At 44.0% G+C, this 14,285-nt stretch overlaps 1 non-coding gene across 1 annotated transcript; it reads right to left on the bottom strand.

Annotated features, from left to right (window-relative positions):
- Positions 1 to 10,257: 10,257 nt before the first annotated feature.
- On the bottom strand, positions 10,258 to 10,330 carry trnav-uac. Its single transcript has one exon. It is a non-coding gene; the product is annotated as a tRNA-Val (tRNA).
- Positions 10,331 to 14,285: the final 3,955 nt, after the last annotated feature.

Raw genomic sequence — 14,285 nt, 5'->3', positions numbered from 1 at the left:
TCGAGACTCCAGGATGGTATGTTGCCTCCCTGGTGCAAGGGTCAAGGATGTCTCGGAGCGGCTGCAGGACATTCTGGGGGGGGGGGGGGGGAGGGTGAACAGCCAGCTGTCGTGGTGCACATAGGCACCAACGATATAGGTAAAAAGCGGGATGAGGTCCTACAAGCGGAATTCAGGGAGTTAGGAGTTAAACTAAAAAGTAGGACCTCAAAGGTAGTAATCTCAGGATTGCTACCAGTGCCACGAGCTAGTCAGAGTAGGAATGTCAGGATAGATAGGATGAATGCGTGGCTCGAGAGATGGTGCAAGAGGGAGGGATTCAAATTCCTGGGGCATTGGGACCGGTTCTGGGGGTGGGACCAGTACAAACCGGACGGTCTGCACTTGGGCAGGACTGGAACCGATGTTCTAGGGGGGGTGTTTCTAGAGCTATTGGGGAGGGTTTAAACTAATCTGGCAGGGGGATGGGAACCAATGCTGGAAGTTGGAAGGTAGTAAAACAGGGACAGAAACAAAAGGAAGTAAGGGGAAAAGTGCAAGGCAGAGAAGACATAGTCAGAAATCCATAAGGGTGACAGTACAAGGTACAGTGACTGAGGGGAGCACAGTGAATAGGCCCAGTAATAACAAAAGGAATAAAACTGGAGATGTTAAGATTCAAAACAGAGGTAAAAAAACCCAACATAAGTGTACTTTACCTGAATGCTTGTAGTATTCGGAATAAAGTAAATGAGTTGGTGGCACAAATCATCATAAATGACTATGATTTAGTGGCCATTACTGAAACATGGTTAAAGGATGGTCACGACTGGGAGTTAAATATCCGAGGGTATCAAACTATTCGGAAGGACAGAGTGGATGGTAAGGGGTGGTGTTGCTCTGTTATTTAAGGATGACATCCGGGCAATAGTAAGGGATGACATCGGTGCTATGGAGGATAAGGTTGAATCCATTTGGGTGGAAATCAGGAATAGTAAGGCGAAAAAGTCACTGATAGGAGTTGTAACTTTATGGTGGGGCAGGCAATAAACAAAGAAATAACTGATGCATGTAGAAATGGTACAGCAGTTATCATGGGGGATTTTAATCTACATGTCGATTGGTTTAACCAGGTCGGTCAAGGCAACCGTGAGGAAGAGTTTATAGAATGTATCCGCGATAGTTTCCTAGAACAGTATGTAATGGAACCTACGAGGGAACAAGCGGTCCTAGATCTTGTCCTGTGTAATGAGACAGGATTGATTCATGATCTCATAGTTAGGGATCCTCTCGGAAGGAGCGATCACAATATGGTGGAATTTAAAATACAGATGGAGGGTGAGAAAGTAAAATCAAACTAGTGTTTTGTGTTTAAACAAAGGAGATTACAAGGGGATGAGAGAAGAACTAGCTAAGGTAGACTGGGAGCTAAGACTTTATGGTGGAACAGTTGAGAAACAGTGGAGAACCTTCCAAACGATTTTTCACAGTGCTCAGCAAAGGTTTATACCAACAAAAAGGAAGGACGGAAGAAAGAGGGAAAATCGACCGTGGATATCTAAGGAAATAAGGGAGAGTATCAAATTGAAGGAAAAAGCATATAAAGTGGCAAAGATTGCTGGGAGATTAGAGGACTGGGAAATCTTTAGGGGGCAACAGAAAGCTACTAAAAAAGCTATAAAGAAGAGTAAGATAGAGTATGAGAGTAAACTTGCTCAGAATATAAAAACAGACAGTAAAAGTTTTTACAAATATATAAGACAAAAAAGTGGCTAAGGTAAATATTGGCCCTTTAGAGGATGAGAAGGGAGTTTTAATAATGGGAAATGAGGAAATGGCTGAGGAACTGAACAGGTTTTTTGGGTCGGTCTTCACAGTGGAAGACACAAATAACATGCCAGCGACTGATAGAAATGAGGCTATGACAGGTGAGGACCTTGAGAGGATTGTTATCACTAAGGAGGTGGTGATGGGCAAGCTAATGGGGCTAAAGGTAGACAAGTCTCGTGGCCCTGATGGAATGCATCCCAGAGTGCTAAAAGAGATGGCTAGGGAAATTGCAGATGCACTAGTGATAATTTACCGAAATTCACTAGACTCTGGGGTGGTCCCGGTGGATTGGAAATTAGCAAACGTGACGCCACTGTTTAAAAAAGGAGGTAGGCAGAAAGCAGGAAATTATAGGCCAGTGAGTTTAACTTCGGTAATAGGGAAGATGCTGGAATCTATCATCAAGGAAGAAATTGCGAGGCATCTGGATAGAAATTGTCCCATTGGGCAGACGCAGCATGGGTTCGTAAAAGGCAGGTCATGCCTAACTAATTTAGTGGAATTTTTGAGGACATTACCAGTGCAGTAGATAAACGGGGAGCTGATGGATGTGGTATATCTGGATTTCCAGAAAGCCTTTGACAAGGTGCCACACAAAAGGTTGCTGCATAAGATAAAGATGCATGGCATTAAGGGTAAAGTAGTAGCATGGATAGAGGATTGGTTAATTAATAGAAAGCAAAGAGTTGGGATAAATGGGTGTTTCTCTGGTTGGCAATCAGTAGCTAGTGGTGTCCCTCAGGGATCCGTGTTGGGCCCACAATTGTTCACAATTTACATTGATGATTTGGAGTTGGGGACCAAGGGCAATGTGTCCAAGTTTGCAGATGACACTAAGATGAGTGGTAAAGCGAAAAGTGCAGAGGATACTGGAAGTCTGCAGAGGGATTTGGATAGGTTAAGTGAATGGGCTCGGGTCTGGCAGATGGAATACAATGTTGACAAATGTGAGGTTATCCATTTTGGTAGGAATAACAGCAAACGGGATTATTATTTAAACGATAAAATATTAAAGCATGCCGCTGTTCAGAGAGACTTGGGTGTGCTCGTGCATGAGTCACAGAAGGTTGGTTTACAAGTGCAACAGGTAATTAAGAAGGCAAATGGAATTTTGTCCTTCATTGCTAGAGGGATGGAGTTTAAGACTAGGGAGGTTATGTTGCAATTGTATAAGGTATTAGTGCGGCCACACCTGGAGTATTGTGTTCAGTTTTGGTCTCCTTACTTGAGAAAGGACGTACTGGCGCTGGAGGGTGTGCAGAGGAGATTCACTAGGTTAATCCCAGAGCTGAAGGGGTTGGATTATGAGGAGAGGTTGAGTAGACTGGGACTGTACTCGTTGGAATTTAGAAGGATGAGGGGGGGATCTTATAGAAATATTTAAAATTATGAAGGGAATAGATAGGATAGATGCGGGCAGGTTGTTTCCACTGGCGGGTGACAGCAGAACTAGGGGGCATAGCCTCAAAATAAGGGGGAGTAGATTTAGAGCTGAGTTTAGGAGGAACTTCTTCACCCAAAGGGTTGTGAATCTATGGAATTCCTTGCCCAGTGAAGCAGTTGAGGCTCCTTCATTACATGTTTTTAAGGTAAAGATAGATAGTTTTTTGAAGAATAAAGGGATTAAGGGTTATGGTGTTCGGGCCGGAAAGTGGAGCTGAGTCCACAAAAGATCAGCCATGATCTAATTGAATGGCGGAGCAGGCTCGAGGGGCCAGATGGCCTACTCCTGCTCCTAGTCTTATGTTCTTATGTTCTTATGTGGAAAACACAATACGGATTAATAAATTTGCTGAGTAAACAAACTTGATCCTAAATTATAAAATCAGATACTGGATAAAGTAAATATCCTTCATGCAGTATTCCACCATTGAAGTTGTGAATAATTGACAGTGCGATAGGTCAGTTATTGTGCAGAGCTGGAATCGAACTTGTCTTTCCCCAGTGAGAGGCCAGAAAGCAAACACGTGGCACAGCCGCTTTTAACAATAATTGTAATGCAAACTCAAAAAAGATAGACTTCCCTCTGATTATGAAATGTGCGTCTGTTTTTATTGGGTGGAACAGAGATGTTTTTTATATGAAAAGCACAGGCAGCGCCCAGGGACAGACAGATTGGAACTTACAATTAAGTTGATGCAGTGAAGTGATGAGTCAGCTAAAGTTACACCTGACTCCAGCTTCTCCCTCTCAAACTGCAGGGTAAACTCTATCATATTGTGATGTGGAGATGACGGTCGTTGGACTGTGGTGAGCACAGTAAGAAGTCTTACAAAACCAGGTTAAAGTCCAACAGGTTTGTTTCAAACACGAGCTTTCGGAGCGCAGCTCCTTCCGCAGGTGAATGGCGAGGTATGTTCCAGAAACATTTATATAGACAAAGTCAGAGATGCCGGACAATGCTTGGAATGCGAGCATTTGCAGGTAATCAAATCATTACAGATCCAGAGAGAGGAATAATCACAGGTTAAAGAGGAACCGTTGTAAATAGTGATGTGCGACGCACTACAAATAATGACGTACTGACCATGGACCACAGTAAATAATGATATTCTACCCAGGGACCACTGTACTAATGATATACTACCGAGGGCCACTGTAAATAATGGCATACTACACAGGCAACACTGTAAATAAAGATATATCACCCAGTGACCACTGTAAATGATAATATAGTTTCCAGGGAGCACTGTTAATAATGAAATTCCACCCTAGGACCTTGGTAAATAATGATGACCTTCACAGGACAACTGTGAATAATGATATATTGCCAAGATACCACGGCAAATAATGATATACTACCCAGGAACCTCTGTAAATAATGATATACTACCCAGGGACCTCTGTAAATAATGATATACTACCCAGGGACCACTAGAAATAATGATGTAATATCCAGGACCACTGTAAATAATGAAATCACACGCTCGGACCGTTGCAAATAATGATGTACTACAACTGGGCCGCTGTAAATAATGGCATACTGCCCTGGGACAACTGATATAGTAGAATAGTAGCCAGGGACCACTGTAAATAATGATATACTTCCCAGGGATCACTGTAAATAATGATATACTACCCATGGATCACTGTAAATAATGATAATCTCCACAGGGACCACTGTAAATTATGATAATCTACCCAGGGACCACTGTAAATAATGATATACTACACATGGACCACTGTAAATAATGATATACTGCCCTGGGACCACTGTAAATAATGATATACTACCCAAGGACCACAGCAAATAATGATATACTGCCCAAGGACCACTTAAATAATAGAATAGTAGCCAGGGACACTGTAAATAATATATCCTACCCAGGGACCACTGTAAATAATGATATACTGCCCAGGGACCACTGAAATAATAGAATAGTAGTCAGGGACCACTGTAAATAATGATACACTACACAGGGACCACTGTAAATAATGATATACTACACAGGGACCACTGTAAATAATGATATACTACCCAGGGACCACTGTAAATAATGAAATTACACGCTGGGACCGTTCAAATAATGATGTACTATACAGGGGCCAGTGTAAAGAATGACATTTAACCAGGGGCCACTGGAAATAATGATATACTGGCCAGGGACCACTCTAAATAAGGATATACTATCCAGACACCTCTATAAATACGAACCTACACGCTGGGCCACTGTATATAATGATGTACTACACAGTGACGACTGTAAATAAAATATCCTATCTAGGGCCCCACAAATAACTAAATCAAACGAAATTAAACGAAATTAAATCATGATATATGACACGGGACCACTGTATATAATGATACACAATACAGGGACCACTGTAAATAATGATATACTATCCAGGGACCACTGTAAATAATGATATACTGGCCAGGAACAATTGTGAACAGTGAAATTCCACTCTGGGGCCGTTGAAAATAATCATGTACTGCAAAGGGACCTCTGAAAAAAATGAATACTTCCCAGAGACCACAACATATAAAGATATAGTACCCAGGGACAACTGTAAATAATGTTTTATACCAAACGGGAACCACGGTACATAATGATATACTGCCCAGGGACCACTGTAAATAATGACATGCTACCCACGGTCCATTGTAAATAATGATATACTACCCAGGGACCACTGTAAATCATGATATACTACCCAGGAACCATTGCAAATCATGATATACTACCCAGGAACCATTGTAAATAATGATATGCTACCAAGGGACCCCTGTAAATAATGAAATCACAAGCTCGGACCGTTGCAAATAATGATGTACTACAACTGGGCTGCTGTAAATAATGGCATACTGCCCTGGGACAACTGATATAGTAGAATATTACCCAGGGACCACTGTAAATAATGATACACTACCGATGAGCCACTGTAAATAATGATATACTACACAGGGACCACTGTAAATAATGATAATCTCCACAGGGACCACTGTAAATTATGATAAACTACACAGGGACCACTGTAAATAATGATATACTGCCCAGGGACCACTTAAATAATAGAATAGTAACCAGGGCACACTGTAAATAATGCTATACTGTCCAGGGACCACTGTAAATAATGATATACTGCCCAGGGACCACTGTAAATAACGATATACTGCCCAGGGACCACTGAAATAATAGAATAGTAGTCAGGGACAACTGTCAATAATGATACACTACCCAGGGACCACTGTAACTAATGATATACTACACAAAGACCACTGTAAATAATGATATACTACCCAGGGACCACTGTAAATAATGAAATTACACGCTGGGACCGATGTAAATAATGATGTACTATACAGGGGCCAGTGTAAAGAATGACATTTTACCCAGGGACCACTGGAAATAATGATATACTAGCCAGGGACCACTCTAAATAAGGATATGCTATCCAGAGACCTCTGTAAATAACGAACCGACACGCTGTCTGGGAACGAAATGGCAGCTGTCGTTTCCAGTCAAGTGGATTCTTTGTCAAAGCTGGAGAACTGAAACTGGAGATTCAGACGATTGTGGGTATGGGGTGGGGGTGGTGGAGTGCTGCATTAGGCCTCGATAGAGGGCTCGCAATAGGTGGGAAATGACGAAAATGTCTCGGGCAGAAAGAAAAAGGGAATGTAAATTAGCCTAATCAAGGCTATGAAAGGTGCTGATGGCGCATCGAGCGGTCAGAATCTGTTAATGGCAGAACAAAGGTAAGCAGTGCGTCAGAGAACAATTACAAACAGGGATCAGATTGATCAAGAAGGATGGTATGGGCTGGGGGGAGGGGGCACTGCTGAGGGTAAAATATCAATGGAAGGGATGATAAGTTGATGGAAAAAACATGTGATGGAGGGGGAAGTGAGAGTTCACAGTCTGAAGTTGTTGAACTGATAAAATGAAAGGACAAAGAGCTGTCTGAGTCCACCAGAATTAGTCAATAGAAATGTGAATGCCCACACATCGACAAGCTTCTCGGGAATGTGTTGGTTCCATGCAGTTTGAGCTCAGCTTCTCAAAGCAAACCCAATGTGAATGAATCCCGACGTCTCCGCCGGAAAGAAACGAAGAAAACATTGGCTTGATCAACGGAAAACCTCATCGAAGGGCTCGTCCGGGATTTGAACTCGGGACCTCTCGCAAATTCCGACAGCGACACGCCCAAAGCGAGAATCATACCCCTAGACCAACGAGCCCCGCGAAAAGTTCCAAAGCATACTGTCATTGCCATCGAAAATCAATCTAACATCTGCGGAGAACGCCAAAAGTACGGCAACATCTCAGGTAGTCAGGCGGCATTTGTCGACAGGACAACAAAGTTCGTCTTTCACCATCACCTTTCAATAAAACCGGGACAGGTTAGAAATGTGGTACGTCTAACCAAGTGAATTACCGGAGGGAGGAAACAGAACAGGAAAGGGCTCTAATGGGGGCAAGTCAGGAGAGATTAAATGAGAAGAGGCCTTGGGACCCTGGCCACAGAGTTAGGATGGCATCAAATCAGAGAATAATGACACCACAGTATGAGGCCATTCCGGCCGCCGTGTCTGTGCCAGCTCTCTGTTCGCGCAATGCAAGAAACGAAGAAACAAAAGATATGTCTGGAGGAGCTATCGATGGCAGATTGATCAACAACTACCGCCCGGACACAAAGAACAAGTGGAAACAAGATTGAAACCCAAATCTGCGATGTAAGGACACACAAAGTGGGTGCAGCATTTACAGTGTGAAACTACTGAATACACACTGAGTGTGAAAGCTGTATTGAGCCCAGTGGAAAGATGCGCTGCTGTTCCTCGAGTGTCTGTTGAGCTTCTTTGGAACATTTCACGACGCCGAGGTCCGGGAGGTCAGCGTTAAGATCCAGCTCCTCAGTCAGTTCAATTCTCCACTTTGGCTCTGTGGATTAGATGGGTCACGTCCTTGTGGTTAACACAGATCTGGAGGATCAATTTTATCCAAACGCACTCCAGCTCAGACACTGTCTCTCTCTCTCTCTCTCGGGCATCATCTGTGGGGAGAGAAACGACGTAAACATTCCGAGTCCTGAGAAATCTTTTTCAGAGTGGGCCAATGTAAATCAACCCCGCCGTCAGCATCGCAAACAATTCATAATCTTTGACCTGGAGGAAAGATCCTGTCCTGGATTTAAACCCACGACCACTCCCATAGGCATTGATTGAAAATCCCTAAACGAGAACCATACCTCGAGACCAAAGAGCACAAATTTGAGACCGACATTAAGCAAAATATAACTTATGTTAATTTCGATATAATTTCTACATCTCACGGCTTTATATGTTGAGACATCTGTTAATTTAAGAAACAGCTGTCGCTTGCAACAAGGGACCTGGCCTCTCAAACAGACCATCAGAATCTGCAGCAACACAGTGAGGTTGTACATTCCGCACGTCCATTGTTTGCCAGCGGTTTCTGTTGTGTAGTGGTTATCACATTCACCTCACACGCGAAACTGGACAGAAACATCGAACATTTAGCATTTTGTGTGAGAAAAGTTTGCCCAATTATTGGGCACAAAATAATTCTGTTCCTGAATGTTGCCGGAATCTCGTGTGTTCCAGGACTGTGAGATTTCGTCTCACATGAACCATTAAACTGAATTGAACATAAAGGCCCAAGCACTTAATTTTCGGCAGGCAATGAGAGGTGAAGAATTTTCGTACCTTGGCACAGCTCGGATATTTGCAGCTAGTTCATCCACAACAGAATTTAGCGATTTACAAATGAACATATTTAATCACCATCTCAAACATGTCTAAATGTATGACAAATGCAACTTACTGCGGATGCTTCAAACGGAAACAAAAACAGAAGATACTGGACAATCTGAGCAGGTCTGACAGCGTCTGGGGAGCGAACTGGCAGCTGTTGTTTCCAGTCAAGTGGACTCTTTATCAAAGCTGGAGAACTGGAACTGGAGATTCAGACGATTGTGGGTGGGGGGGGGGGGGGGGGTGGGGGTGGGGTGGCGGCGTGCTGTATTGGGCCTCGATAGAGAGCTAGCAATATGTGGGAAATGACGAAAATGTCTCGGGCAGAAAGAAAAAGGGAATGTAAATGAGGCTAATCAAGGCTATGAAAGGTGCTGATGGCGCATCAAGCGGTCAGAATGTGTTAATGGCAGAACAAAGGTAGGCAGTACGTCAGAGAACAATTACAAAGAGGATCTGATTGCTGAAGTAGGATGGTATGGGCTGGGGGGAGGGGGCAATGCTGAGGGTAAAACATATCAATGGAAGGAATGAAAAGTTGATGGAAAAACATGTGGAGGAGGGGGAAGTGAGAGTTCACTGTCTGAAGTTGTTGAACTGATAAAATGAAAGGGACAAAGAGCTGTCTGAGTCCACCAGAATTAGTCAATAGAAATGTGAACGCCCACCCATAGACAAGCTTCTCGGGAACGTATTGGTTCCATGCAGTTTGAGCACAGCTTCTCAAAGCAAACCCAATGTGAATGATTCCCGCCGTCAACGCCGCAAAGAAATGAAGAAAACATGCGGTTTGACCAATGAAAAACCTCATCGAAGGGCTCGTCCGGGATTTGAACTCGGGACCTCTCGCAAATTCCGACAGCGACACACCCAAAGCGACAATCATACCCCTAGACCAACGAGCCCCGCGAAATGCGCCAAAGCATACAGTCATTGCCATCGAAAATCAATCTAACATCTGCGGAGAACGCCAAAAGTACTGCAACATCTCAGGTAGTCAGGCGGCAGTTGTCGACAGGACAACAAAGTTCGTCTTTCACCATCACCTTTCAAAAAACCTGAAACTGCGAGCCAGTCAGGAGTCGAACCTGGAATCTCCTGATTCGAAGTCAGACGCGTTATCCATTGCGCCGCTGGCCCACAGCAGACATAGTCTCTGGCAATTCCTCGATGATGAAGACCAGTTACGAGATTGAGGTAATATTTAGCAACAGACTGGAAATACCAGATATTTCTGCCCGGTTTCGAACCGGGGACCATTCGCGTGTAAAGCAAATGTGATAACCACTACACTACAGAAACAGCTGGCAGCACAGGCTCCAACGGACCAGTGTCACCTTCAACTCAACTGCCTTGTTGCAGCTTCGCATGGTTCGGCTGAGAGGCCATTTCACTTCTCACAAGAACACGTCTATTTCTTTAAAACAAATGTCTAAACTTAAAAGCCAGTAGAAGAACCTATATTGAACTGAATAATTTGTTCAGCAAATCTCTGTCGGCGAAATGCTCTCTTCTATGATTAATGCAGCATTCTGAAATCCTACAGAAAAAAGCTCCCGATCACTGTGAACTTCACGTCCTTTATGTCCGAAAAATAGCTCTCCAAAAAGTCCTAGTTGTTTCCTGGCTCTTTGTCGATTTCTTATCCATATTTCTATTGTCTATTCAATGCAACGAGCTCCAGATCAAAGCAGCATTTGACGGAGTATGGCTTCAAGGAGTCCTAGATGAAATGTGAATCAGTGGTAAGATTCTTCACTTGATGGGGTCATAACTGGCACAAAGTAGATCGTTGTGGTGATTGGACGTCAATCATTTCAGCTCCAGGACATCACTACACGAGTTCCTCAGGGTAGCGTCCTCGGCACAACCATCTTCAGCTGTTTCATCAATGACCTCCCTTCCAACATAAGTTCAGAAATGGGGATGTTTGCAGATGACTGCACAGTGTTCAGCACAATTCGCGACTCCTGAGATAATTAAGCAGACAATGTCCAAATACAGCAAGACCTGGACAATATCCAGGCTTGGGCTGACAAGTGACAAGTTATGCTCGTTCCACAGAGGTTCCAGCCAATGACTATCTCCTACAACTGAGGATCTAACCATCGTCCTTTGACATTAAATGGCATTACTATCACTTAATCTCCCATAATCAACATCCTGGGGGTTACCATTGATCAGAAACTGAGCTGGATTAGCCACATTAATACCGTATTTACCAGGGCAGGTCAAAGGGTAGGGACGTTGTCCAGCACGGTAGCACAGTGGTTAGCATCGTTGCTTCACAACTCCAGAGTCCCTGGTTCGATTCCCAGCTTGGGTCACTGTCTGTGCGGAGTCTGCACGCTTTCCCCGTGTCTGCGTGGGTTTCCTCCACATGCACCGGTTTCCTCCCATCGTCCAAAGACGTGCAGGTTAGGTGGATTGGCCATGAAAATTGCCCTTAGTGCCCAAAAAAAGGTGAGGCTGGGTTACTGGATTATGTACACGGCCGCAGATTGCGATGCTCCCAGCAGTTTCTGTAGTGTAGTGGTCATCACATTCGCCTCACACGCGCAAAGTCCTCGGGATCAAATCTCGGACGAGCCCTTCGATGAGGTTTGGTCAAGCCACATGTTTTCTTTCATTTCTTTGCGGCGTAGACGGCGGGACTCATTCACATTGGGTTTGCTTTGAGAAGCTCAGCTCAAACTGCATGGAACCAATACGTTCCCCAGAAGTTTGTCTATGTGTGGGCATTCACATTTTTTTTTAAAAAATAAATTTAGCGTACCCAATTATTTTTTCCAATTAAGGGGCAATTTAGTGTGGCGAATCCACCTATACTGCACATCTTTTGGGTTGTGGGGGCAAAACCCACGCAGACACAGGGAGAATGTGCAAACTCCACCCGGACAGTGACCCAGGGCCGGGATTCGAACCCAGGTCCTCAGCGCCGTAGGCAACAATGCTAACCACTGTGCCACCGTGCTGCCCTCATTTCTATTGACTAATTCTGGTGGACTCAGACAGCTCTTTGTCCCTTTCATTTTATCAGTTCAACAACTTCAGACTGTGAACTCTCACTTCCCCCTCCACCACATGTTTTTCCATCAACTTATTATTCCTTCCATTGATATGTTTTACCCTCAGCATTGCCCCCTCCCCCCAGCCCATACCATCCTACTTCAGCAATCTGATCCCTGTTTGTAATTGTTCTCCGACGCACTGCTTACCTTTGTTCTGCCATTAACACATTCTGACCGCTCGATGCGCCATCAGCACCTTTCATAGCCTTGATTAGCCTCATTTACATTCCCTGTTTCTTTCTGCCCAAGACATTTTCGTCATTTCCCACCTATTGCTAGCTCTCTATCGAGGCCCAATACAGCACTCCACCACCCCACCCCCCACCCACAATCGTCTGAATCTCCAATTCCAGTTCTCCAGCTTTGACAAAGAGTCCACTTGACTGGAAACGACAGCTGCCATTTCGCTCCCCAGAATCTGTCAGACCTGCTGAGATTATCCAGTATTTTCTGTTTTTGTTTCGTTTGAAGCATCCGCAGTAAGTTGCATTTGTCATACATTTAGACATGTTTGAGATGGTGATTAAATATGTTCATTTGTAAATCTGTAAATCGCTGATATTCTGTTGTGGATGAAAGAGCTGCAAATATCCGAGCTGTGCCAAGGAATGAAAATTCTTCACCTCTCATTCCCTGCCGAAAATGAAGTGCTTGGGCCTTAATGTTCAATTCTGTTCGTGGCTCATGTCAGACGAAATCTCATAGTCCTGGAACACACGAGATTCCGGCAACATTCAGGAACAGAATTATTTTGTGCCCAATTGTGCAAACTTTTCTCACACGAAATGCTAAACGATCGATGTTTCTGCCCGGGGACTTTTCGCGTGTGAGGCGAATGTGATAACCACTACACTACAGAAACCGCTGGCAATCAATGGACCTGCGGAATGTACAACCTCACTGTGTTGCTGCAGATTCTGATGGTCTGTTTGACAGGCCAGGTCCTTTGTTGCAAGCGACAGCTGTTTCTTAAATTAACAGATAGATCAACATATAAAGCCGTGAGATGTAGAAATTATATCGAAATTAACATAAGTTATATTTTGCTTAATGTCGGTCTTAAATTTGTGCACTTTGGTCTCGAGGTCTGGTTCTCGTTTAGGGGTTGATTTAGGTCTGGTTCTCGTTTAGGGGTTGCTTCTCGACGGCGGGGTTGATTTACATTGGCCCACTCTGAAGAAGATTTCTCAGGACTCGGGATGTTTACGTCGTTTCTCTCCCCACAGACGATGCTCGCGAGAGAGAGAGAGAGAGACAGTGTCTGAGCTGGAGTGCGTTTGGATAAAATTGATGCTCCAGGTCTGTGTTAACCACAGGCACGTGACCCATCTAATCCACAGAGCCGAAGTGGAGAATTGAACTGATTGGGGAGCTGGATCTTAACGCTGACCTCCCGGACCTCGGCGTCGTGAAATGTTCCAAAGAAGCTCAACAGACACTCGAGGAACAGCCGCATCTTTCCACTAGGCTCAATACAGCTTTCACACTCAGTGTGTGTTCAGCAGTTTTACACTGTCAATGAACTTTGTTTTCCTGTCGACAAATGCGGCCTGAGTCCCTGAGTTGTTGCAGTACTTTCGGCGTTCTCCGCAGATGTTAGATGGACTTTGCGACGCAAATAATTTTTCTGTTTTTGTTTACCATTGAGTAATTTGCTTTTATCGTACATCCGGAGTAATTTGCTTTTATCGTACATTTATACATGTTTGAAATGGTGATTAAATATGTTCATCTGCATCTGTAAACCCAATAGATTCTGTTGTGGTGGAACAAACTGCTAATATCCGAATTGTGGCAAAATAGGAAAGGCTTTTCTTCCCCCCGCGTCTTAAAAATTCTGACTTTGTTGCAGGAATTTTAATACCTTATGCGAGACCAATTTGGAACTTCTTCGAACGTGCGAGATTGAGAAACAAACGTATTTCGTGAAAACATTCGTCACACAAAATGAGAAGCACGGGATGTTTCTGCCCGGTTTCGAACCGCGGACTTTTCGCGTGTTAGGGGAATGTGATAACCACTACACTACAGAAACCGCTGGCAGCGCCGCGAACTGTTGACGTGTCCAATGTTCAACCTCAATATGTTGCTGCAGCTTCTATTTTTTTTCCCGCTGAGAGGCCTTATTGCAACTTATTGCAAGAAGCCGTTTCATTAAAAATGATGTCTCAACTTATCAAAGGATC

Source organism: Scyliorhinus canicula, unplaced genomic scaffold (assembly GCF_902713615.1).
Source record: "Scyliorhinus canicula unplaced genomic scaffold, sScyCan1.1, whole genome shotgun sequence".
Classification (NCBI taxonomy): domain Eukaryota; kingdom Metazoa; phylum Chordata; class Chondrichthyes; order Carcharhiniformes; family Scyliorhinidae; genus Scyliorhinus; species Scyliorhinus canicula.
Note: the sequence above shows the minus strand (reverse complement) of the source record. Positions and strands in the feature narration are given on the sequence as shown.